General features: G+C 43.7%; 14 pseudogenes; all 14 read right to left on the reverse strand.

The window, feature by feature from the left end:
* Positions 1-662: 662 nt before the first annotated feature.
* On the reverse strand, positions 663-927 carry LOC130342714 (U2 spliceosomal RNA; annotated as a pseudogene).
* A 1472-nt stretch (positions 928-2399) lies between these two features.
* LOC130342658 (U2 spliceosomal RNA) lies at positions 2400-2663 on the reverse strand (annotated as a pseudogene).
* A 1474-nt stretch (positions 2664-4137) lies between these two features.
* Positions 4138-4401, reverse strand: LOC130342660 (U2 spliceosomal RNA; annotated as a pseudogene).
* A 1493-nt stretch (positions 4402-5894) lies between these two features.
* On the reverse strand, positions 5895-6158 carry LOC130342661 (U2 spliceosomal RNA; annotated as a pseudogene).
* Positions 6159-7641: 1483 nt separating this feature from the next.
* LOC130342663 (U2 spliceosomal RNA) lies at positions 7642-7905 on the reverse strand (annotated as a pseudogene).
* Positions 7906-9402: 1497 nt separating this feature from the next.
* Positions 9403-9666, reverse strand: LOC130342745 (U2 spliceosomal RNA; annotated as a pseudogene).
* A 1464-nt stretch (positions 9667-11130) lies between these two features.
* LOC130342716 (U2 spliceosomal RNA) lies at positions 11131-11395 on the reverse strand (annotated as a pseudogene).
* Positions 11396-12855: 1460 nt separating this feature from the next.
* LOC130342664 (U2 spliceosomal RNA) lies at positions 12856-13119 on the reverse strand (annotated as a pseudogene).
* Positions 13120-14603: 1484 nt separating this feature from the next.
* LOC130342665 (U2 spliceosomal RNA) lies at positions 14604-14867 on the reverse strand (annotated as a pseudogene).
* Positions 14868-16349: 1482 nt separating this feature from the next.
* LOC130342666 (U2 spliceosomal RNA) lies at positions 16350-16613 on the reverse strand (annotated as a pseudogene).
* A 1482-nt stretch (positions 16614-18095) lies between these two features.
* On the reverse strand, positions 18096-18359 carry LOC130342667 (U2 spliceosomal RNA; annotated as a pseudogene).
* A 1478-nt stretch (positions 18360-19837) lies between these two features.
* LOC130342668 (U2 spliceosomal RNA) lies at positions 19838-20101 on the reverse strand (annotated as a pseudogene).
* A 1482-nt stretch (positions 20102-21583) lies between these two features.
* Positions 21584-21847, reverse strand: LOC130342669 (U2 spliceosomal RNA; annotated as a pseudogene).
* Positions 21848-23320: 1473 nt separating this feature from the next.
* Positions 23321-23584, reverse strand: LOC130342671 (U2 spliceosomal RNA; annotated as a pseudogene).
* Positions 23585-24609: the final 1025 nt, after the last annotated feature.

Here is a 24609-nt window from a genome sequence, read left to right on the forward strand (position 1 = left end):
CTCACTCACTCAATCACTCACTCACTCATTCACTCTCACTCACTCTCACTCTCTCACTCACTCGCTCACTAAGTCAGTCTCTCTCTCTCTCTCTCTTTTTCTTTTTATATATATTTTTTTCCGTCTTCTTCTTCTTCTTCTTCTTCTTCTTCTTCTTCTTCTTCTTCTTCAGACCCTGTCATAGCACTAATGCCTTTCCAATACCACCAGCAGATGGAGACACTCCATTGCAACATTGGTTGTGAGCAGCAGTTTCTAAAAACAAATGCCTCATGGCGGATTTCCCATCCATCAATGGATGGTAAATTTTGTTTTTATCATTCACTGACCACAGAAACCAATGCATGGTCAAGCAACAGCAATGACACACCCTTGTGTATAGGCATGAGACCCTCATGTCATTTAACAGGATTCAGCACCACCCACAAGACAGCTACCTGTCATGTCATGTCAAACCTGCACAGGTGTGCTAGATTATTATTATTTAGTTTTATTTTATTTTTTTACACCAATCAGTGTGCAAACATGGTCATTAAAACGCTAAATGAATAGACGTTCATAAACCAGTCAGTGCAACTCATCATTTTGGTCTCCAATTCTCAAACTCAAATTCTCACCCACGGAGGATTAAATGAGAATCTTTCTTGTTTAACACTGGAATGGGGTGGTGCACTGTTCACTACCCGAAGATACTGCCACATCGGGTCAATGCATAGGGCGACAGAAGCAAGCTTCCAAATCAGCTCCCTTTCTCAAAAATCCATTTAATTTATGGTCCCCAGATAGGGAACGTATGTATCAGTATGTGCTCACAAGTCACCCAAGTGCAAGTATTCACACAAAAAAAAAACGTGCCTCAGGATGCGATCTGTCGCAAGATCCTTTCTTTTTTTACACTTGATCTAAGCCAAAAGGCCTAGAGGGGATAACCGGGAAAGGGGTGGACCCAACCATGTCCCCTTCATGAGCACTCACATTACTCATAGGAATGGAAGGAAGGCTGGCAGCCAACCAGCCTCCCATACACTTTCTGGGTGGGTGGCAGTCAGCCACCCATACATACATACAGCACAGGCTAAACCCACATCATCACTTAAAAAAAGGACAGGCGACCATTGCACTCTGATGGAGCATTTAGCAATGCAATCCATAGCCTGGCTTTTGCCTGAACCCCCATCACTCCTCCTCTTGCATATAAGACAATATTTCAGATCTGCATATGAAAACAACACGCCTACCTTTGTTGCACATAGCTGCCTGCCTGTCTCTAGTTACCCCACTGGCTGTAGCTGCGTCCCTTCCGACATGGAATAACACCAACTGTAACGATAAACTGAAAATTAACAGTATAAACCTGCATCATTTTGGACTCTGGTATTTGCTGAATCCGGGTGACCTGACAATCGATGGTGGTGCCGCTGGTGATTCTGGCCTTCTTGGAATCTGTTGGGCCTATGTGTTAGCTCACACATCACTTGGGTATCCATGGTAACTACCACAACATGGTCATCTGCAGTTTACATCTAGCCCGTGGCATTGAATGGCATTTTAAAAGTGCTAAGGGTCCTGGTGCAATAATCCTCCCATGAGGATCAGCCTCAACGGCTTTGTAGATTGCACTCATGTCAGCAACTCCATATACATTTTTTTTTCTTCATGCTTCTTTCTTCATCCTTTTTTCTTTCTGTCATTCAGACTTTCATTCATTCGATCTCTCTCACTCACTTGCTTTAACTCATTTGTTCTCACTCACTCACTCACTCAATCACTCACTCACTCATTCACTCTCACTCACTCTCACTCTCTCACTCACTCGCTCACTAAGTCAGTCTCTCTCTCTCTCTCTCTTTTTCTTTTTATATATATTTTTTTCCATCTTCTTCTTCTTCTTCTTCTTCTTCTTCTTCAGACCCTGTCATAGCACTAATGCCTTTCCAATACCACCAGCAGATGGAGACACTCCATTGCAACATTGGTTGTGAGCAGCAGTTTCTAAAAACAAATGCCTCATGGCGGATTTCCCATCCATCAATGGATGGTAAATTTTGTTTTTATCATTCACTGACCACAGAAACCAATGCATGGTCAAGCAACAGCAATGACACACCCTTGTGTATAGGCATGAGACCCTCATGTCATTTAACAGGATTCAGCACCACCCACAAGACAGCTACCTGTCATGTCATGTCAAACCTGCACAGGTGTGCTAGATTATTATTATTTAGTTTTATTTTATTTTTTTACACCAATCAGTGTGCAAACATGGTCATTAAAACGCTAAATGAATAGACGTTCATAAACCAGTCAGTGCAACTCATCATTTTGGTCTCCAATTCTCAAACTCAAATTCTCACCCACGGAGGATTAAATGAGAATCTTTCTTGTTTAACACTGGAATGGGGTGGTGCACTGTTCACTACCCGAAGATACTGCCACATCGGGTCAATGCATAGGGCGACAGAAGCAAGCTTCCAAATCAGCTCCCTTTCTCAAAAATCCATTTAATTTATGGTCCCCAGATAGGGAACGTATGTATCAGTATGTGCTCACAAGTCACCCAAGTGCAAGTATTCACACAAAAAAAAACGTGCCTCAGGATGCGATCTGTCGCAAGATCCTTTCTTTTTTTACACTTGATCTAAGCCAAAAGGCCTAGAGGGGATAACCGGGAAAGGGGTGGACCCAACCATGTCCCCTTCATGAGCACTCACATTACTCATAGGAATGGAAGGAAGGCTGGCAGCCAACCAGCCTCCCATACACTTTCTGGGTGGGTGGCAGTCAGCCACCCATACATACATACAGCACAGGCTAAACCCACATCATCACTTAAAAAAAGGACAGGCGACCATTGCACTCTGATGGAGCATTTAGCAATGCAATCCATAGCCTGGCTTTTGCCTGAACCCCCATCACTCCTCCTCTTGCATATAAGACAATATTTCAGATCTGCATATGAAAACAACACGCCTACCTTTGTTGCACATAGCTGCCTGCCTGTCTCTAGTTACCCCACTGGCTGTAGCTGCGTCCCTTCCGACATGGAATAACACCAACTGTAACGATAAACTGAAAATTAACAGTATAAACCTGCATCATTTTGGACTCTGGTATTTGCTGAATCCGGGTGACCTGACAATCGATGGTGGTGCCGCTGGTGATTCTGGCCTTCTTGGAATCTGTTGGGCCTATGTGTTAGCTCACACATCACTTGGGTATCCATGGTAACTACCACAACATGGTCATCTGCAGTTTACATCTAGCCCGTGGCATTGAATGGCATTTTAAAAGTGCTAAGGGTCCTGGTGCAATAATCCTCCCATGAGGATCAGCCTCAACGGCTTTGTAGATTGCACTCATGTCAGCAACTCCATATACATTTTTTTTTCTTCATGCTTCTTTCTTCATCCTTTTTTCTTTCTGTCATTCAGACTTTCATTCATTCGATCTCTCTCACTCACTTGCTTTAACTCATTTGTTCTCACTCACTCACTCACTCACTCAATCACTCACTCACTCATTCACTCTCACTCACTCTCACTCTCTCACTCACTCGCTCACTAAGTCAGTCTCTCTCTCTCTCTCTCTCTCTTTTTCTTTTTATATATATTTTTTTCCGTCTTCTTCTTCTTCTTCTTCTTCTTCAGACCCTGTCATAGCACTAATGCCTTTCCAATACCACCAGCAGATGGAGACACTCCATTGCAACATTGGTTGTGAGCAGCAGTTTCTAAAAACAAATGCCTCATGGCGGATTTCCCATCCATCAATGGATGGTAAATTTTGTTTTTATCATTCACTGACCACAGAAACCAATGCATGGTCAAGCAACAGCAATGACACACCCTTGTGTATAGGCATGAGACCCTCATGTCATTTAACAGGATTCAGCACCACCCACAAGACAGCTACCTGTCATGTCATGTCAAATCTGCACAGGTGTGCTAGATTATTATTATTTAGTTTTATTTTATTTTTTTACACCAATCAGTGTGCAAACATGGTCATTAAAACGCTAAATGAATAGACGTTCATAAACCAGTCAGTGCAACTCATCATTTTGGTCTCCAATTCTCAAACTCAAATTCTCACCCACGGAGGATTAAATGAGAATCTTTCTTGTTTAACACTGGAATGGGGTGGTGCACTGTTCACTACCCGAAGATACTGCCACATCGGGTCAATGCATAGGGCGACAGAAGCAAGCTTCCAAATCAGCTCCCTTTCTCAAAAATCCATTTAATTTATGGTCCCCAGATAGGGAACGTATGTATCAGTATGTGCTCACAAGTCACCCAAGTGCAAGTATTCACACAAAAAAAAACGTGCCTCAGGATGCGATCTGTCGCAAGATCCTTTCTTTTTTTACACTTGATCTAAGCCAAAAGGCCTAGAGGGGATAACCGGGAAAGGGGTGGACCCAACCATGTCCCCTTCATGAGCACTCACATTACTCATAGGAATGGAAGGAAGGCTGGCAGCCAACCAGCCTCCCATACACTTTCTGGGTGGGTGGCAGTCAGCCACCCATACATACATACAGCACAGGCTAAACCCACATCATCACTTAAAAAAAGGACAGGCGACCATTGCACTCTGATGGAGCATTTAGCAATGCAATCCATAGCCTGGCTTTTGCCTGAACCCCCATCACTCCTCCTCTTGCATATAAGACAATATTTCAGATCTGCATATGAAAACAACACGCCTACCTTTGTTGCACATAGCTGCCTGCCTGTCTCTAGTTACCCCACTGGCTGTAGCTGCGTCCCTTCCGACATGGAATAACACCAACTGTAACGATAAACTGAAAATTAACAGTATAAACCTGCATCATTTTGGACTCTGGTATTTGCTGAATCCGGGTGACCTGACAATCGATGGTGGTGCCGCTGGTGATTCTGGCCTTCTTGGAATCTGTTGGGCCTATGTGTTAGCTCACACATCACTTGGGTATCCATGGTAACTACCACAACATGGTCATCTGCAGTTTACATCTAGCCCGTGGCATTGAATGGCATTTTAAAAGTGCTAAGGGTCCTGGTGCAATAATCCTCCCATGAGGATCAGCCTCAACGGCTTTGTAGATTGCACTCATGTCAGCAACTCCATATACATTTTTTTTTCTTCATGCTTCTTTCTTCATCCTTTTTTCTTTCTGTCATTCAGACTTTCATTCATTCGATCTCTCTCACTCACTTGCTTTAACTCATTTGTTCTCACTCACTCACTCACTCACTCAATCACTCACTCACTCATTCACTCTCACTCACTCTCACTCTCTCACTCACTCGCTCACTAAGTCAGTCTCTCTCTCTCTCTTTTTCTTTTTATATATATTTTTTTCCGTCTTCTTCTTCTTCTTCTTCTTCTTCTTCTTCTTCTTCTTCTTCTTCTTCTTCAGACCCTGTCATAGCACTAATGCCTTTCCAATACCACCAGCAGATGGAGACACTCCATTGCAACATTGGTTGTGAGCAGCAGTTTCTAAAAACAAATGCCTCATGGCGGATTTCCCATCCATCAATGGATGGTAAATTTTGTTTTTATCATTCACTGACCACAGAAACCAATGCATGGTCAAGCAACAGCAATGACACACCCTTGTGTATAGGCATGAGACCCTCATGTCATTTAACAGGATTCAGCACCACCCACAAGACAGCTACCTGTCATGTCATGTCAAACCTGCACAGGTGTGCTAGATTATTATTATTTAGTTTTATTTTATTTTTTTACACCAATCAGTGTGCAAACATGGTCATTAAAACGCTAAATGAATAGACGTTCATAAACCAGTCAGTGCAACTCATCATTTTGGTCTCCAATTCTCAAACTCAAATTCTCACCCACGGAGGATTAAATGAGAATCTTTCTTGTTTAACACTGGAATGGGGTGGTGCACTGTTCACTACCCGAAGATACTGCCACATCGGGTCAATGCATAGGGCGACAGAAGCAAGCTTCCAAATCAGCTCCCTTTCTCAAAAATCCATTTAATTTATGGTCCCCAGATAGGGAACGTATGTATCAGTATGTGCTCACAAGTCACCCAAGTGCAAGTATTCACACAAAAAAAAACGTGCCTCAGGATGCGATCTGTCGCAAGATCCTTTCTTTTTTTACACTTGATCTAAGCCAAAAGGCCTAGAGGGGATAACCGGGAAAGGGGTGGACCCAACCATGTCCCCTTCATGAGCACTCACATTACTCATAGGAATGGAAGGAAGGCTGGCAGCCAACCAGCCTCCCATACACTTTCTGGGTGGGTGGCAGTCAGCCACCCATACATACATACAGCACAGGCTAAACCCACATCATCACTTAAAAAAAGGACAGGCGACCATTGCACTCTGATGGAGCATTTAGCAATGCAATCCATAGCCTGGCTTTTGCCTGAACCCCCATCACTCCTCCTCTTGCATATAAGACAATATTTCAGATCTGCATATGAAAACAACACGCCTACCTTTGTTGCACATAGCTGCCTGCCTGTCTCTAGTTACCCCACTGGCTGTAGCTGCGTCCCTTCCGACATGGAATAACACCAACTGTAACGATAAACTGAAAATTAACAGTATAAACCTGCATCATTTTGGACTCTGGTATTTGCTGAATCCGGGTGACCTGACAATCGATGGTGGTGCCGCTGGTGATTCTGGCCTTCTTGGAATTTGTTGGGCCTATGTGTTAGCTCACACATCACTTGGGTATCCATGGTAACTACCACAACATGGTCATCTGCAGTTTACATCTAGCCCGTGGCATTGAATGGCATTTTAAAAGTGCTAAGGGTCCTGGTGCAATAATCCTCCCATGAGGATCAGCCTCAACGGCTTTGTAGATTGCACTCATGTCAGCAACTCCATATACATTTTTTTTTCTTCATGCTTCTTTCTTCATCCTTTTTTCTTTCTGTCATTCAGACTTTCATTCATTCGATCTCTCTCACTCACTTGCTTTAACTCATTTGTTCTCACTCACTCACTCACTCACTCACTCAATCACTCACTCACTCATTCACTCTCACTCACTCTCACTCTCTCACTCACTCGCTCACTAAGTCAGTCTCTCTCTCTCTCTCTCTTTTTCTTTTTATATATATTTTTTTCCGTCTTCTTCTTCTTCTTCTTCTTCTTCTTCTTCTTCAGACCCTGTCATAGCACTAATGCCTTTCCAATACCACCAGCAGATGGAGACACTCCATTGCAACATTGGTTGTGAGCAGCAGTTTCTAAAAACAAATGCCTCATGGCGGATTTCCCATCCATCAATGGATGGTAAATTTTGTTTTTATCATTCACTGACCACAGAAACCAATGCATGGTCAAGCAACAGCAATGACACACCCTTGTGTATAGGCATGAGACCCTCATGTCATTTAACAGGATTCAGCACCACCCACAAGACAGCTACCTGTCATGTCATGTCAAACCTGCACAGGTGTGCTAGATTATTATTATTTAGTTTTATTTTATTTTTTTACACCAATCAGTGTGCAAACATGGTCATTAAAACGCTAAATGAATAGACGTTCATAAACCAGTCAGTGCAACTCATCATTTTGGTCTCCAATTCTCAAACTCAAATTCTCACCCACGGAGGATTAAATGAGAATCTTTCTTGTTTAACACTGGAATGGGGTGGTGCACTGTTCACTACCCGAAGATACTGCCACATCGGGTCAATGCATAGGGCGACAGAAGCAAGCTTCCAAATCAGCTCCCTTTCTCAAAAATCCATTTAATTTATGGTCCCCAGATAGGGAACGTATGTATCAGTATGTGCTCACAAGTCACCCAAGTGCAAGTATTCACACAAAAAAAAACGTGCCTCAGGATGCGATCTGTCGCAAGATCCTTTCTTTTTTTACACTTGATCTAAGCCAAAAGGCCTAGAGGGGATAACCGGGAAAGGGGTGGACCCAACCATGTCCCCTTCATGAGCACTCACATTACTCATAGGAATGGAAGGAAGGCTGGCAGCCAACCAGCCTCCCATACACTTTCTGGGTGGGTGGCAGTCAGCCACCCATACATACATACAGCACAGGCTAAATCCACATCATCACTTAAAAAAAGGACAGGCGACCATTGCACTCTGATGGAGCATTTAGCAATGCAATCCATAGCCTGGCTTTTGCCTGAACCCCCATCACTCCTCCTCTTGCATATAAGACAATATTTCAGATCTGCATATGAAAACAACACGCCTACCTTTGTTGCACATAGCTGCCTGCCTGTCTCTAGTTACCCCACTGGCTGTAGCTGCGTCCCTTCCGACATGGAATAACACCAACTGTAACGATAAACTGAAAATTAACAGTATAAACCTGCATCATTTTGGACTCTGGTATTTGCTGAATCCGGGTGACCTGACAATCGATGGTGGTGCCGCTGGTGATTCTGGCCTTCTTGGAATCTGTTGGGCCTATGTGTTAGCTCACACATCACTTGGGTATCCATGGTAACTACCACAACATGGTCATCTGCAGTTTACATCTAGCCCGTGGCATTGAATGGCATTTTAAAAGTGCTAAGGGTCCTGGTGCAATAATCCTCCCATGAGGATCAGCCTCAACGGCTTTGTAGATTGCACTCATGTCAGCAACTCCATATACATTTTTTTTTCTTCATGCTTCTTTCTTCATCCTTTTTTCTTTCTGTCATTCAGACTTTCATTCATTCGATCTCTCTCACTCACTTGCTTTAACTCATTTGTTCTCACTCACTCACTCACTCACTCAATCACTCACTCACTCATTCACTCTCACTCACTCTCACTCTCTCACTCACTCGCTCACTAAGTCAGTCTCTCTCTCTCTCTCTCTTTTTCTTTTTATATATATTTTTTTCCGTCTTCTTCTTCTTCTTCTTCTTCTTCTTCTTCTTCTTCTTCTTCTTCTTCTTCAGACCCTGTCATAGCACTAATGCCTTTCCAATACCACCAGCAGATGGAGACACTCCATTGCAACATTGGTTGTGAGCAGCAGTTTCTAAAAACAAATGCCTCATGGCGGATTTCCCATCCATCAATGGATGGTAAATTTTGTTTTTATCATTCACTGACCACAGAAACCAATGCATGGTCAAGCAACAGCAATGACACACCCTTGTGTATAGGCATGAGACCCTCATGTCATTTAACAGGATTCAGCACCACCCACAAGACAGCTACCTGTCATGTCATGTCAAACCTGCACAGGTGTGCTAGATTATTATTATTTAGTTTTATTTTATTTTTTTACACCAATCAGTGTGCAAACATGGTCATTAAAACGCTAAATGAATAGACGTTCATAAACCAGTCAGTGCAACTCATCATTTTGGTCTCCAATTCTCAAACTCAAATTCTCACCCACGGAGGATTAAATGAGAATCTTTCTTGTTTAACACTGGAATGGGGTGGTGCACTGTTCACTACCCGAAGATACTGCCACATCGGGTCAATGCATAGGGCGACAGAAGCAAGCTTCCAAATCAGCTCCCTTTCTCAAAAATCCATTTAATTTATGGTCCCCAGATAGGGAACGTACGTATCAGTATGTGCTCATAAGTCACCCAAGTGCAAGTATTCACACAAAAAAAAACGTGCCTCAGGATGCGATCTGTCGCAAGATCCTTTCTTTTTTTACACTTGATCTAAGCCAAAAGGCCTAGAGGGGATAACCGGGAAAGGGGTGGACCCAACCATGTCCCCTTCATGAGCACTCACATTACTCATAGGAATGGAAGGAAGGCTGGCAGCCAACCAGCCTCCCATACACTTTCTGGGTGGGTGGCAGTCAGCCACCCATACATACATACAGCACAGGCTAAACCCACATCATCACTTAAAAAAAGGACAGGCGACCATTGCACTCTGATGGAGCATTTAGCAATGCAATCCATAGCCTGGCTTTTGCCTGAACCCCCATCACTCCTCCTCTTGCATATAAGACAATATTTCAGATCTGCATATGAAAACAACACGCCTACCTTTGTTGCACATAGCTGCCTGCCTGTCTCTAGTTACCCCACTGGCTGTAGCTGCGTCCCTTCCGACATGGAATAACACCAACTGTAACGATAAACTGAAAATTAACAGTATAAACCTGCATCATTTTGGACTCTGGTATTTGCTGAATCCGGGTGACCTGACAATCGATGGTGGTGCCGCTGGTGATTCTGGCCTTCTTGGAATCTGTTGGGCCTATGTGTTAGCTCACACATCACTTGGGTATCCATGGTAACTACCACAACATGGTCATCTGCAGTTTACATCTAGCCCGTGGCATTGAATGGCATTTTAAAAGTGCTAAGGGTCCTGGTGCAATAATCCTCCCATGAGGATCAGCCTCAACGGCTTTGTAGATTGCACTCATGTCAGCAACTCCATATACATTTTTTTTTCTTCATGCTTCTTTCTTCATCCTTTTTTCTTTCTGTCATTCAGACTTTCATTCATTCGATCTCTCTCACTCACTTGCTTTAACTCATTTGTTCTCACTCACTCACTCACTCACTCAATCACTCACTCACTCATTCACTCTCACTCACTCTCACTCTCTCACTCACTCGCTCACTAAGTCAGTCTCTCTCTCTCTCTCTCTTTTTCTTTTTATATATATTTTTTTCCGTCTTCTTCTTCTTCTTCTTCAGACCCTGTCATAGCACTAATGCCTTTCCAATACCACCAGCAGATGGAGACACTCCATTGCAACATTGGTTGTGAGCAGCAGTTTCTAAAAACAAATGCCTCATGGCGGATTTCCCATCCATCAATGGATGGTAAATTTTGTTTTTATCATTCACTGACCACAGAAACCAATGCATGGTCAAGCAACAGCAATGACACACCCTTGTGTATAGGCATGAGACCCTCATGTCATTTAACAGGATTCAGCACCACCCACAAGACAGCTACCTGTCATGTCATGTCAAACCTGCACAGGTGTGCTAGATTATTATTATTTAGTTTTATTTTATTTTTTTACACCAATCAGTGTGCAAACATGGTCATTAAAACGCTAAATGAATAGACGTTCATAAACCAGTCAGTGCAACTCCTCATTTTGGTCTCCAATTCTCAAACTCAAATTCTCACCCACGGAGGATTAAATGAGAATCTTTCTTGTTTAACACTGGAATGGGGTGGTGCACTGTTCACTACCCGAAGATACTGCCACATCGGGTCAATGCATAGGGCGACAGAAGCAAGCTTCCAAATCAGCTCCCTTTCTCAAAAATCCATTTAATTTATGGTCCCCAGATAGGGAACGTATGTATCAGTATGTGCTCACAAGTCACCCAAGTGCAAGTATTCACACAAAAAAAAAACGTGCCTCAGGATGCGATCTGTCGCAAGATCCTTTCTTTTTTTACACTTGATCTAAGCCAAAAGGCCTAGAGGGGATAACCGGGAAAGGGGTGGACCCAACCATGTCCCCTTCATGAGCACTCACATTACTCATAGGAATGGAAGGAAGGCTGGCAGCCAACCAGCCTCCCATACACTTTCTGGGTGGGTGGCAGTCAGCCACCCATACATACATACAGCACAGGCTAAACCCACATCATCACTTAAAAAAAGGACAGGCGACCATTGCACTCTGATGGAGCATTTAGCAATGCAATCCATAGCCTGGCTTTTGCCTGAACCCCCATCACTCCTCCTCTTGCATATAAGACAATATTTCAGATCTGCATATGAAAACAACACGCCTACCTTTGTTGCACATAGCTGCCTGCCTGTCTCTAGTTACCCCACTGGCTGTAGCTGCGTCCCTTCCGACATGGAATAACACCAACTGTAACGATAAACTGAAAATTAACAGTATAAACCTGCATCATTTTGGACTCTGGTATTTGCTGAATCCGGGTGACCTGACAATCGATGGTGGTGCCGCTGGTGATTCTGGCCTTCTTGGAATCTGTTGGGCCTATGTGTTAGCTCACACATCACTTGGGTATCCATGGTAACTACCACAACATGGTCATCTGCAGTTTACATCTAGCCCGTGGCATTGAATGGCATTTTAAAAGTGCTAAGGGTCCTGGTGCAATAATCCTCCCATGAGGATCAGCCTCAACGGCTTTGTAGATTGCACTCATGTCAGCAACTCCATATACATTTTTTTTTCTTCATGCTTCTTTCTTCATCCTTTTTTCTTTCTGTCATTCAGACTTTCATTCATTCGATCTCTCTCACTCACTTGCTTTAACTCATTTGTTCTCACTCACTCACTCACTCAATCACTCACTCACTCATTCACTCTCACTCACTCTCACTCTCTCACTCACTCGCTCACTAAGTCAGTCTCTCTCTCTCTCTCTCTTTTTCTTTTTATATATATTTTTTTCCGTCTTCTTCTTCTTCTTCTTCAGACCCTGTCATAGCACTAATGCCTTTCCAATACCACCAGCAGATGGAGACACTCCATTGCAACATTGGTTGTGAGCAGCAGTTTCTAAAAACAAATGCCTCATGGCGGATTTCCCATCCATCAATGGATGGTAAATTTTGTTTTTATCATTCACTGACCACAGAAACCAATGCATGGTCAAGCAACAGCAATGACACACCCTTGTGTATAGGCATGAGACCCTCATGTCATTTAACAGGATTCAGCACCACCCACAAGACAGCTACCTGTCATGTCATGTCAAACCTGCACAGGTGTGCTAGATTATTATTATTTAGTTTTATTTTATTTTTTTACACCAATCAGTGTGCAAACATGGTCATTAAAACGCTAAATGAATAGACGTTCATAAACCAGTCAGTGCAACTCATCATTTTGGTCTCCAATTCTCAAACTCAAATTCTCACCCACGGAGGATTAAATGAGAATCTTTCTTGTTTAACACTGGAATGGGGTGGTGCACTGTTCACTACCCGAAGATACTGCCACATCGGGTCAATGCATAGGGCGACAGAAGCAAGCTTCCAAATCAGCTCCCTTTCTCAAAAATCCATTTAATTTATGGTCCCCAGATAGGGAACGTATGTATCAGTATGTGCTCACAAGTCACCCAAGTGCAAGTATTCACACAAAAAAAAACGTGCCTCAGGATGCGATCTGTCGCAAGATCCTTTCTTTTTTTACACTTGATCTAAGCCAAAAGGCCTAGAGGGGATAACCGGGAAAGGGGTGGACCCAACCATGTCCCCTTCATGAGCACTCACATTACTCATAGGAATGGAAGGAAGGCTGGCAGCCAACCAGCCTCCCATACACTTTCTGGGTGGGTGGCAGTCAGCCACCCATACATACATACAGCACAGGCTAAACCCACATCATCACTTAAAAAAAGGACAGGCGACCATTGCACTCTGATGGAGCATTTAGCAATGCAATCCATAGCCTGGCTTTTGCCTGAACCCCCATCACTCCTCCTCTTGCATATAAGACAATATTTCAGATCTGCATATGAAAACAACACGCCTACCTTTGTTGCACATAGCTGCCTGCCTGTCTCTAGTTACCCCACTGGCTGTAGCTGCGTCCCTTCCGACATGGAATAACACCAACTGTAACGATAAACTGAAAATTAACAATATAAACCTGCATCATTTTGGACTCTGGTATTTGCTGAATCCGGGTGACCTGACAATCGATGGTGGTGCCGCTGGTGATTCTGGCCTTCTTGGAATCTGTTGGGCCTATGTGTTAGCTCACACATCACTTGGGTATCCATGGTAACTACCACAACATGGTCATCTGCAGTTTACATCTAGCCCGTGGCATTGAATGGCATTTTAAAAGTGCTAAGGGTCCTGGTGCAATAATCCTCCCATGAGGATCAGCCTCAACGGCTTTGTAGATTGCACTCATGTCAGCAACTCCATATACATTTTTTTTTCTTCATGCTTCTTTCTTCATCCTTTTTTCTTTCTGTCATTCAGACTTTCATTCATTCGATCTCTCTCACTCACTTGCTTTAACTCATTTGTTCTCACTCACTCACTCACTCACTCACTCACTCAATCACTCACTCACTCATTCACTCTCACTCACTCTCACTCTCTCACTCACTCGCTCACTAAGTCAGTCTCTCTCTCTCTCTCTCTTTTTCTTTTTATATATATTTTTTTCCGTCTTCTTCTTCTTCTTCTTCTTCTTCTTCTTCAGACCCTGTCATAGCACTAATGCCTTTCCAATACCACCAGCAGATGGAGACACTCCATTGCAACATTGGTTGTGAGCAGCAGTTTCTAAAAACAAATGCCTCATGGCGGATTTCCCATCCATCAATGGATGGTAAATTTTGTTTTTATCATTCACTGACCACAGAAACCAATGCATGGTCAAGCAACAGCAATGACACACCCTTGTGTATAGGCATGAGACCCTCATGTCATTTAACAGGATTCAGCACCACCCACAAGACAGCTACCTGTCATGTCATGTCAAACCTGCACAGGTGTGCTAGATTATTATTATTTAGTTTTATTTTATTTTTTTACACCAATCAGTGTGCAAACATGGTCATTAAAACGCTAAATGAATAGACGTTCATAAACCAGTCAGTGCAACTCATCATTTTGGTCTCCAATTCTCAAACTCAAATTCTCACCCACGGAGGATTAAATGAGAATCTTTCTTGTTTAACACTGGAATGGGGTGGTGCACTGTTCACTACCCGAAGATACTGCCACATCGGGTCAATGCATAGGGCGACAGAAGCAAGCTTCCAAATCAGCTCCCTTTCTCAAAAATCCATTTAATTTATGGTCCCCAGATAGGGAACGTATGTATCAGTATGTGCTCACAAGTCACCCAAGTGCAAGTATTCACACAAAAAAAAACGTGCCTCAGGATGCGATCTGTCGCAAGATCCTTTCTTTTTTTACACTTGATCTAAGCCAAAAGGCCTAGAGGGGATAACCGGGAAAGGGGTGGACCCAACCATGTCCCCTTCATGAGCACTCACATTACTCATAGGAATGGAAGGAAGGCTGGCAGCCAACCAGCCTCCCATACACTTTCTGGGTGGGTGGCAGTCAGCCACCCATACATACATACAGCACAGGCTAAACCCACATCATCACTTAAAAAAAGGACAGGCGACCATTGCACTCTGATGGAGCATTTAGCAATGCAATCCATAGCCTGGCTTTTGCCTGAACCCCCATCACTCCTCCTCTTGCATATAAGACAATATTTCAGATCTGCATATGAAAACAACACGCCTACCTTTGTTGCACATAGCTGCCTGCCTGTCTCTAGTTACCCCACTGGCTGTAGCTGCGTCCCTTCCGACATGGAATAACACCAACTGTAACGATAAACTGAAAATTAACAGTATAAACCTGCATCATTTTGGACTCTGGTATTTGCTGAATCCGGGTGACCTGACAATCGATGGTGGTGCCGCTGGTGATTCTGGCCTTCTTGGAATCTGTTGGGCCTATGTGTTAGCTCACACATCACTTGGGTATCCATGGTAACTACCACAACATGGTCATCTGCAGTTTACATCTAGCCCGTGGCATTGAATGGCATTTTAAAAGTGCTAAGGGTCCTGGTGCAATAATCCTCCCATGAGGATCAGCCTCAACGGCTTTGTAGATTGCACTCATGTCAGCAACTCCATATACATTTTTTTTTCTTCATGCTTCTTTCTTCATCCTTTTTTCTTTCTGTCATTCAGACTTTCATTCATTCGATCTCTCTCACTCACTTGCTTTAACTCATTTGTTCTCACTCACTCACTCACTCACTCAATCACTCACTCACTCATTCACTCTCACTCACTCTCACTCTCTCACTCACTCGCTCACTAAGTCAGTCTCTCTCTCTCTCTCTCTTTTTCTTTTTATATATATTTTTTTCCGTCTTCTTCTTCTTCTTCTTCTTCTTCTTCTTCTTCTTCAGACCCTGTCATAGCACTAATGCCTTTCCAATACCACCAGCAGATGGAGACACTCCATTGCAACATTGGTTGTGAGCAGCAGTTTCTAAAAACAAATGCCTCATGGCGGATTTCCCATCCATCAATGGATGGTAAATTTTGTTTTTATCATTCACTGACCACAGAAACCAATGCATGGTCAAGCAACAGCAATGACACACCCTTGTGTATAGGCATGAGACCCTCATGTCATTTAACAGGATTCAGCACCACCCACAAGACAGCTACCTGTCATGTCATGTCAAACCTGCACAGGTGTGCTAGATTATTATTATTTAGTTTTATTTTATTTTTTTACACCAATCAGTGTGCAAACATGGTCCTTAAAACGCTAAATGAATAGACGTTCATAAACCAGTCAGTGCAACTCATCATTTTGGTCTCCAATTCTCAAACTCAAATTCTCACCCACGGAGGATTAAATGAGAATCTTTCTTGTTTAACACTGGAATGGGGTGGTGCACTGTTCACTACCCGAAGATACTGCCACATCGGGTCAATGCATAGGGCGACAGAAGCAAGCTTCCAAATCAGCTCCCTTTCTCAAAAATCCATTTAATTTATGGTCCCCAGATAGGGAACGTATGTATCAGTATGTGCTCACAAGTCACCCAAGTGCAAGTATTCACACAAAAAAAAACGTGCCTCAGGATGCGATCTGTCGCAAGATCCTTTCTTTTTTTACACTTGATCTAAGCCAAAAGGCCTAGAGGGGATAACCGGGAAAGGGGTGGACCCAACCATGTCCCCTTCATGAGCACTCACATTACTCATAGGAATGGAAGGAAGGCTGGCAGCCAACCAGCCTCCCATACACTTTCTGGGTGGGTGGCAGTCAGCCACCCATACATACATACAGCACAGGCTAAACCCACATCATCACTTAAAAAAAGGACAGGCGACCATTGCACTCTGATGGAGCATTTAGCAATGCAATCCATAGCCTGGCTTTTGCCTGAACCCCCATCACTCCTCCTCTTGCATATAAGACAATATTTCAGATCTGCATATGAAAACAACACGCCTACCTTTGTTGCACATAGCTGCCTGCCTGTCTCTAGTTACCCCACTGGCTGTAGCTGCGTCCCTTCCGACATGGAATAACACCAACTGTAACGATAAACTGAAAATTAACAGTATAAACCTGCATCATTTTGGACTCTGGTATTTGCTGAATCCGGGTGACCTGACAATCGATGGTGGTGCCGCTGGTGATTCTGGCCTTCTTGGAATCTGTTGGGCCTATGTGTTAGCTCACACATCACTTGGGTATCCATGGTAACTACCACAACATGGTCATCTGCAGTTTACATCTAGCCCGTGGCATTGAATGGCATTTTAAAAGTGCTAAGGGTCCTGGTGCAATAATCCTCCCATGAGGATCAGCCTCAACGGCTTTGTAGATTGCACTCATGTCAGCAACTCCATATACATTTTTTTTTCTTCATGCTTCTTTCTTCATCCTTTTTTCTTTCTGTCATTCAGACTTTCATTCATTCGATCTCTCTCACTCACTTGCTTTAACTCATTTGTTCTCACTCACTCACTCACTCACTCACTCAATCACTCACTCACTCATTCACTCTCACTCACTCTCACTCTCTCACTCACTCGCTCACTAAGTCAGTCTCTCTCTCTCTCTCTCTCTTTTTCTTTTTATATATATTTTTTTCCGTCTTCTTCTTCTTCTTCTTCTTCTTCTTCTTCAGACCCTGTCATAGCACTAATGCCTTTCCAATACCACCAGCAGATGGAGACACTCCATTGCAACATTGGTTGTGAGCAGCAGTTTCTAAAAACAAATGCCTCATGGCGGATTTCCCATCCATCAATGGATGGTAAATTTTGTTTTTATCATTCACTGACCACAGAAACCAATGCATGGTCAAGCAACAGCAATGACACACCCTTGTGTATAGGCATGAGACCCTCATGTCATTTAACAGGATTCAGCACCACCCACAAGACAGCTACCTGTCATGTCATGTCAAACCTGCACAGGTGTGCTAGATTATTATTATTTAGTTTTATTTTATTTTTTTACACCAATCAGTGTGCAAACATGGTCCTTAAAACGCTAAATGAATAGACGTTCATAAACCAGTCAGTGCAACTCATCATTTTGGTCTCCAATTCTCAAACTCAAATTCTCACCCACGGAGGATTAAATGAGAATCTTTCTTGTTTAACACTGGAATGGGGTGGTGCACTGTTCACTACCCGAAGATACTGCCACATCGGGTCAATGCATAGGGCGACAGAAGCAAGCTTCCAAATCAGCTCCCTTTCTCAAAAATCCATTTAATTTATGGTCCCCAGATAGGGAACGTATGTATCAGTATGTGCTCACAAGTCACCCAAGTGCAAGTATTCACACAAAAAAAAACGTGCCTCAGGATGCGATCTGTCGCAAGATCCTTTCTTTTTTTACACTTGATCTAAGCCAAAAGGCCTAGAGGGGATAACCGGGAAAGGGGTGGACCCAACCATGTCCCCTTCATGAGCACTCACATTACTCATAGGAATGGAAGGAAGGCTGGCAGCCAACCAGCCTCCCATACACTTTCTGGGTGGGTGGCAGTCAGCCACCCATACATACATACAGCACAGGCTAAACCCACATCATCACTTAAAAAAAGGACAGGCGACCATTGCACTCTGATGGAGCATTTAGCAATGCAATCCATAGCCTGGCTTTTGCCTGAACCCCCATCACTCCTCCTCTTGCATATAAGACAATATTTCAGATCTGCATATGAAAACAACACGCCTACCTTTGTTGCACATAGCTGCCTGCCTGTCTCTAGTTACCCCACTGGCTGTAGCTGCGTCCCTTCCGACATGGAATAACACCAACTGTAACGATAAACTGAAAATTAACAGTATAAACCTGCATCATTTTGGACTCTGGTATTTGCTGAATCCGGGTGACCTGACAATCGATGGTGGTGCCGCTGGTGATTCTGGCCTTCTTGGAATCTGTTGGGCCTATGTGTTAGCTCACACATCACTTGGGTATCCATGGTAACTACCACAACATGGTCATCTGCAGTTTACATCTAGCCCGTGGCATTGAATGGCATTTTAAAAGTGCTAAGGGTCCTGGTGCAATAATCCTCCCATGAGGATCAGCCTCAACGGCTTTGTAGATTGCACTCATGTCAGCAACTCCATATACATTTTTTTTTCTTCATGCTTCTTTCTTCATCCTTTTTTCTTTCTGTCATTCAGACTTTCATTCATTCGATCTCTCTCACTCACTTGCTTTAACTCATTTGTTCTCACTCACTCACTCACTCACTCAATCACTCACTCATTCACTCTCACTCACTCTCACTCTCTCACTCACTCGCTCACTAAGTCAGTCTCTCTCTCTCTCTCTCTTTTTCTTTTTATATATATTTTTTTCCGTCTTCTTCTTCTTCTTCTTCTTCTTCTTCTTCTTCTTCAGACCCTGTCATAGCACTAATGCCTTTCCAATACCACCAGCAGATGGAGACACTCCATTGCAACATTGGTTGTGAGCAGCAGTTTCTAAAAACAAATGCCTCATGGCGGATTTCCCATCCATCAATGGATGGTAAATTTTGTTTTTATCATTCACTGACCACAGAAACCAATGCATGGTCAAGCAACAGCAATGACACACCCTTGTGTATAGGCATGAGACCCTCATGTCATTTAACAGGATTCAGCACCACCCACAAGACAGCTACCTGTCATGTCATGTCAAACCTGCACAGGTGTGCTAGATTATTATTATTTAGTTTTATTTTATTTTTTTACACCAATCAGTGTGCAAACATGGTCCTTAAAACGCTAAATGAATAGACGTTCATAAACCAGTCAGTGCAACTCATCATTTTGGTCTCCAATTCTCAAACTCAAATTCTCACCCACGGAGGATTAAATGAGAATCTTTCTTGTTTAACACTGGAATGGGGTGGTGCACTGTTCACTACCCGAAGATACTGCCACATCGGGTCAATGCATAGGGCGACAGAAGCAAGCTTCCAAATCAGCTCCCTTTCTCAAAAATCCATTTAATTTATGGTCCCCAGATAGGGAACGTATGTATCAGTATGTGCTCACAAGTCACCCAAGTGCAAGTATTCACACAAAAAAAAACGTGCCTCAGGATGCGATCTGTCGCAAGATCCTTTCTTTTTTTACACTTGATCTAAGCCAAAAGGCCTAGAGGGGATAACCGGGAAAGGGGTGGACCCAACCATGTCCCCTTCATGAGCACTCACATTACTCATAGGAATGGAAGGAAGGCTGGCAGCCAACCAGCCTCCCATACACTTTCTGGGTGGGTGGCAGTCAGCCACCCATACATACATACAGCACAGGCTAAACCCACATCATCACTTAAAAAAAGGACAGGCGACCATTGCACTCTGATGGAGCATTTAGCAATGCAATCCATAGCCTGGCTTTTGCCTGAACCCCCATCACTCCTCCTCTTGCATATAAGACAATATTTCAGATCTGCATATGAAAACAACACGCCTACCTTTGTTGCACATAGCTGCCTGCCTGTCTCTAGTTACCCCACTGGCTGTAGCTGCGTCCCTTCCGACATGGAATAACACCAACTGTAACGATAAACTGAAAATTAACAGTATAAACCTGCATCATTTTGGACTCTGGTATTTGCTGAATCCGGGTGACCTGACAATCGATGGTGGTGCCGCTGGTGATTCTGGCCTTCTTGGAATCTGTTGGGCCTATGTGTTAGCTCACACATCACTTGGGTATCCATGGTAACTACCACAACATGGTCATCTGCAGTTTACATCTAGCCCGTGGCATTGAATGGCATTTTAAAAGTGCTAAGGGTCCTGGTGCAATAATCCTCCCATGAGGATCAGCCTCAACGGCTTTGTAGATTGCACTCATGTCAGCAACTCCATATACATTTTTTTTTCTTCATGCTTCTTTCTTCATCCTTTTTTCTTTCTGTCATTCAGACTTTCATTCATTCGATCTCTCTCACTCACTTGCTTTAACTCATTTGTTCTCACTCACTCACTCACTCACTCAATCACTCACTCACTCATTCACTCTCACTCACTCTCACTCTCTCACTCACTCGCTCACTAAGTCAGTCTCTCTCTCTCTCTCTCTCTCTCTTTTTCTTTTTATATATATTTTTTTCCGTCTTCTTCTTCTTCTTCTTCTTCTTCTTCTTCAGACCCTGTCATAGCACTAATGCCTTTCCAATACCACCAGCAGATGGAGACACTCCATTGCAACATTGGTTGTGAGCAGCAGTTTCTAAAAACAAATGCCTCATGGCGGATTTCCCATCCATCAATGGATGGTAAATTTTGTTTTTATCATTCACTGACCACAGAAACCAATGCATGGTCAAGCAACAGCAATGACACACCCTTGTGTATAGGCATGAGACCCTCATGTCATTTAACAGGATTCAGCACCACCCACAAGACAGCTACCTGTCATGTCATGTCAAACCTGCACAGGTGTGCTAGATTATTATTATTTAGTTTTATTTTATTTTTTTACACCAATCAGTGTGCAAACATGGTCCTTAAAACGCTAAATGAATAGACGTTCATAAACCAGTCAGTGCAACTCATCATTTTGGTCTCCAATTCTCAAACTCAAATTCTCACCCACGGAGGATTAAATGAGAATCTTTCTTGTTTAACACTGGAATGGGGTGGTGCACTGTTCACTACCCGAAGATACTGCCACATCGGGTCAATGCATAGGGCGACAGAAGCAAGCTTCCAAATCAGCTCCCTTTCTCAAAAATCCATTTAATTTATGGTCCCCAGATAGGGAACGTATGTATCAGTATGTGCTCACAAGTCACCCAAGTGCAAGTATTCACACAAAAAAAAACGTGCCTCAGGATGCGATCTGTCGCAAGATCCTTTCTTTTTTTACACTTGATCTAAGCCAAAAGGCCTAGAGGGGATAACCGGGAAAGGGGTGGACCCAACCATGTCCCCTTCATGAGCACTCACATTACTCATAGGAATGGAAGGAAGGCTGGCAGCCAACCAGCCTCCCATACACTTTCTGGGTGGGTGGCAGTCAGCCACCCATACATACATACAGCACAGGCTAAACCCACATCATCACTTAAAAAAAGGACAGGCGACCATTGCACTCTGATGGAGCATTTAGCAATGCAATCCATAGCCTGGCTTTTGCCTGAACCCCCATCACTCCTCCTCTTGCATATAAGACAATATTTCAGATCTGCATATGAAAACAACACGCCTACCTTTGTTGCACATAGCTGCCTGCCTGTCTCTAGTTACCCCACTGGCTGTAGCTGCGTCCCTTCCGACATGGAATAACACCAACTGTAACGATAAACTGAAAATTAACAGTATAAACCTGCATCATTTTGGACTCTGGTATTTGCTGAATCCGGGTGACCTGACAATCGATGGTGGTGCCGCTGGTGATTCTGGCCTTCTTGGAATCTGTTGGGCCTATGTGTTAGCTCACACATCACTTGGGTATCCATGGTAACTACCACAACATGGTCATCTGCAGTTTACATCTAGCCCGTGGCATTGAATGGCATTTTAAAAGTGCTAAGGGTCCTGGTGCAATAATCCTCCCATGAGGATCAGCCTCAACGGCTTTGTAGATTGCACTCATGTCAGCAACTCCATATACATTTTTTTTTCTTCATGCTTCTTTCTTCATCCTTTTTTCTTTCTGTCATTCAGACTTTCATTCATTCGATCTCTCTCACTCACTTGCTTTAACTCATTTGTTCTCACTCACTCACTCACTCACTCAATCACTCACTCACTCATTCACTCTCACTCACTCTCACTCTCTCACTCACTCGCTCACTAAGTCAGTCTCTCTCTCTCTCTCTCTTTTTCTTTTTATATATATTTTTTTCCGTCTTCTTCTTCTTCTTCTTCTTCTTCTTCAGACCCTGTCATAGCACTAATGCCTTTCCAATACCACCAGCAGATGGAGACACTCCATTGCAACATTGGTTGTGAGCAGCAGTTTCTAAAAACAAATGCCTCATGGCGGATTTCCCATCCATCAATGGATGGTAAATTTTGTTTTTATCATTCACTGACCACAGAAACCAATGCATGGTCAAGCAACAGCAATGACACACCCTTGTGTATAGGCATGAGACCCTCATGTCATTTAACAGGATTCAGCACCACCCACAAGACAGCTACCTGTCATGTCATGTCAAACCTGCACAGGTGTGCTAGATTATTATTATTTAGTTTTATTTTATTTTTTTACACCAATCAGTGTGCAAACATGGTCATTAAAACGCTAAATGAATAGACGTTCATAAACCAGTCAGTGCAACTCATCATTTTGGTCTCCAATTCTCAAACTCAAATTCTCACCCACGGAGGATTAAATGAGAATCTTTCTTGTTTAACACTGGAATGGGGTGGTGCACTGTTCACTACCCGAAGATACTGCCACATCGGGTCAATGCATAGGGCGACAGAAGCAAGCTTCCAAATCAGCTCCCTTTCTCAAAAATCCATTTAATTTATGGTCCCCAGATAGGGAACGTATGTATCAGTATGTGCTCACAAGTCACCCAAGTGCAAGTATTCACACAAAAAAAAACGTGCCTCAGGATGCGATCTGTCGCAAGATCCTTTCTTTTTTTACACTTGATCTAAGCCAAAAGGCCTAGAGGGGATAACCGGGAAAGGGGTGGACCCAACCATGTCCCCTTCATGAGCACTCACATTACTCATAGGAATGGAAGGAAGGCTGGCAGCCAACCAGCCTCCCATACACTTTCTGGGTGGGTGGCAGTCAGCCACCCATACATACATACAGCACAGGCTAAACCCACATCATCACTTAAAAAAAGGACAGGCGACCATTGCACTCTGATGGAGCATTTAGCAATGCAATCCATAGCCTGGCTTTTGCCTGAACCCCCATCACTCCTCCTCTTGCATATAAGACAATATTTCAGATCTGCATATGAAAACAACACGCCTACCTTTGTTGCACATAGCTGCCTGCCTGTCTCTAGTTACCCCACTGGCTGTAGCTGCGTCCCTTCCGACATGGAATAACACCAACTGTAACGATAAACTGAAAATTAACAGTATAAACCTGCATCATTTTGGACTCTGGTATTTGCTGAATCCGGGTGACCTGACAATCGATGGTGGTGCCGCTGGTGATTCTGGCCTTCTTGGAATCTGTTGGGCCTATGTGTTAGCTCACACATCACTTGGGTATTGTCACGATGCCGGCTGGCAGGTAGTGGATCCTCTGTGCCAGAGAGGGATTGGCGTGGACCGTGCTAGTGGACCGGTTCTAAGCCACTACTGGTTTTCACCAGAGCCCGCCGCAAAGCGGGATGGTCTTGCTGCGGCGGTAGTGACCAGGTCGTATCCACTAGCAATGGCTCACCTCTCTGGCTGCTGAAGATAGGCGCGGTACAAGGGAGTAGGCAAAAGCAAGGTCGGACGTAGCAGAAGGTCGGGGCAGGCAGCAAGGATCGTAGTCAGGGGCAACGGCAGAAGGTCTGGAAACACAGGCAAGGAACACACAAGGAACGCTTTCACTGGCACTAAGGCAACAAGATCCGGCAAGGGAGTGCAGGGGAAGTGAGGTGATATAGGGAAGTGCACAGGTGAACACACTAATTGGAACCACTGCGCCAATCAGCGGCGCAGTGGCCCTTTAAATCGCAGAGACCCGGCGC

The sequence above is a fragment of the Hyla sarda genome, unplaced genomic scaffold (genome assembly GCF_029499605.1).
Source record: "Hyla sarda isolate aHylSar1 unplaced genomic scaffold, aHylSar1.hap1 scaffold_658, whole genome shotgun sequence".
Taxonomy (NCBI): Eukaryota; Metazoa; Chordata; class Amphibia; order Anura; family Hylidae; genus Hyla; species Hyla sarda.